This window comes from Dioscorea cayenensis, chromosome 9 (assembly GCF_009730915.1).
Source record: "Dioscorea cayenensis subsp. rotundata cultivar TDr96_F1 chromosome 9, TDr96_F1_v2_PseudoChromosome.rev07_lg8_w22 25.fasta, whole genome shotgun sequence".
Lineage (NCBI taxonomy): Eukaryota > Viridiplantae > Streptophyta > Magnoliopsida > Dioscoreales > Dioscoreaceae > Dioscorea > Dioscorea cayenensis.
In genome coordinates this window covers 8,347,466-8,349,547 of record NC_052479.1, presented here as the reverse complement: position 1 = coordinate 8,349,547, position 2,082 = coordinate 8,347,466, and the positions used below count along the sequence as shown (strand labels likewise).

General features: G+C 44.2%; 2 non-coding genes across 2 annotated transcripts; one reads left to right on the top strand and one right to left on the bottom strand.

The window, feature by feature from the left end:
• Nucleotides 1-572: 572 nt before the first annotated feature.
• On the bottom strand, nucleotides 573-646 carry TRNAD-GUC. Its single transcript has one exon. It is a non-coding gene; the product is annotated as a tRNA-Asp (tRNA).
• A 733-nt stretch (nucleotides 647-1,379) lies between these two features.
• TRNAM-CAU lies at nucleotides 1,380-1,453 on the top strand. Its single transcript has one exon. It is a non-coding gene; the product is annotated as a tRNA-Met (tRNA).
• The last annotated feature ends 629 nt before the right edge of the window (nucleotides 1,454-2,082 follow it).

The window sequence follows — 2,082 nt, the reverse complement described above, 5'->3', positions numbered from 1 at the left end:
AACTAGCAGCAGAATCGTCAAACAGGACATCCAAAGCAAAGTAAAATGGGAGGAAGTTTCTTGTTGGAAATTTCTTCCTCACTCTCGTATAGGTGAACTTTGGTTCGTTCAATGAAAATGGGATAAGAAGGATCCACTGGGAATGAATGGAAAAGACTGGAGTAGTATCTTCATTAGCAGGGAAGGAATTAGTCTACACTAGCGAATTAGAAGAAGAAAAGGGTGACTATTTAGGTGGGAGGATGGATGTGGTCCAATGGTTAAAGCTCTGCCAGTTTCTTGCAGAAGCGCAATCTCCGAGAGGAACCTTCACCCCCCCACGGGCTGGGTGGGATGGTAGACTTTTTCTTCGCCAATAGTGGTAATGAAGTCCTTGGCAATTTTCAAGGAGGGAAGGAAGATCTCCGTTTATTCATTAAGTGCCTGCAGTGAGACGCGACCCACAACAAAAACAAACGAAGGGGGTGGTGGGGAGACCGAAAGAAAGAAGAATTGTATTGAATGCTACACCGGGATCAGCAGCTTCCAGTGAAGACCAAATTGGTTGGGCAGGAGGAAGTTTGATGATCGGACGGGGAAAATGGGGTTTGAACCCGTGACATCTGGCGTGACAGACCAGCACTCTAACCAACTGAGCTATTTCCCCCTTTTCGTCACTATTGTCGATTCAAAAAGTAACCTACCGGTTACCTTTGTAACTATAAAAAAGTAGCTGTACAACAGAATGAATGTCGTTCGCCTTTGTTTTTTCTTTTATTTTCTTTTAGTAGTACGACATGACAGTAGAAACAAACGGCTATGCTCGCTTAGACAAAAATGTGCTCCGCACTCTATTTGCTTTATCAGCTATCAGTTAGTTGGTGCTACGCGTGACTTCAGTTGACAAAAGCAAACAACATACCGCTAGCGCCCGCTCAGAACTCACTTTCTAGTGTAGTCTTCACCTTCGGCTTACTGACCCGCCGGTTACTAAAGAATAAAGAAATAATAAGACGTAGTGAAAAAGTACCAAAACAACTGAAGCCTACATCCCACTACGTAAGGGTTCCCTTTGAGTCAATAGGTAGGGTCAACTACACCAAAGTGGAAGGGCCACTATCTAAGCTATTAGTGGGCTTGTTTGTTCTATTAAAATACTGAATCGAGTGAAGCCGTCTTGCGTAACAAGACTATAGGTCGCCAATGCCTAGAAGTACAAGTGGTCACCCTTCCAGTAACTCTCAAACTCACTACTTGGGTGACAAAAGTTACTTAGCTTATGTAGTAGGGCTTGCGAAAGAACCCCTCCGAGGCGCCCAGGAAGAGGAAGAAGCAGATAGAGCAAAGGTCTCCTCTTCTTGTCCACTATTCCCAAAGGAATTGCATGTAGAGATCAGTAGGGGCTTATAGTTTAATTGGTTGAAACGTACCGCTCATAACGGTGATATTGTAGGTTCGAGCCCTACTAAGCCCATCTGACCTGCTTCATCAATGATTCCGGTAGTCACCTGAACCACTTTCTCGGATAGCCCATTGCCTCTCTTCTTTTTTTTTGTAGAAATGAAAAAGACATATATCAGAGTTTAAACAGATTACATTAAAAAAGAAAAAAAGGAGCTGAGCCCCGGGGGAAAGTTCGTATCCCACCACATAGAGTGTCCCGTACGAATAGCTTCTTTAGCTAGCCAGTCCGCTCCAGTAGTATAGGGACGATGACAGAAGGTGACTGATCCTTCCAAATTTGACTCCCATAACTGCTTGAATATCTCCTCGATTTCAGGGATGTTGCCTTTGCGATGTCTTCGCTTCAGTCATTAGAGCAGACGTGGTCCTCACTGGTTGAGAGACAGCATGTAAAATGGTTCTTCCTTGAAAGACGATGATGCCAATCCCCGCTATGGTATCCCTGTTAAGGAACGCTCCATCCACAATTGCTCCTACAGACTTGTTGGCGATTGCTTTGAGAAGAGGATTTTTCTGGGTTCTTTCTTTTGTCCTTGCTCTGTTTCATCCGTCCATCTCCCTGATGGGTTACTATAGCGATTTCAACTATGGCGATTCTTGTAGCTCATCACGGGCTTCTGTTGAGAAAACTTAAATTCG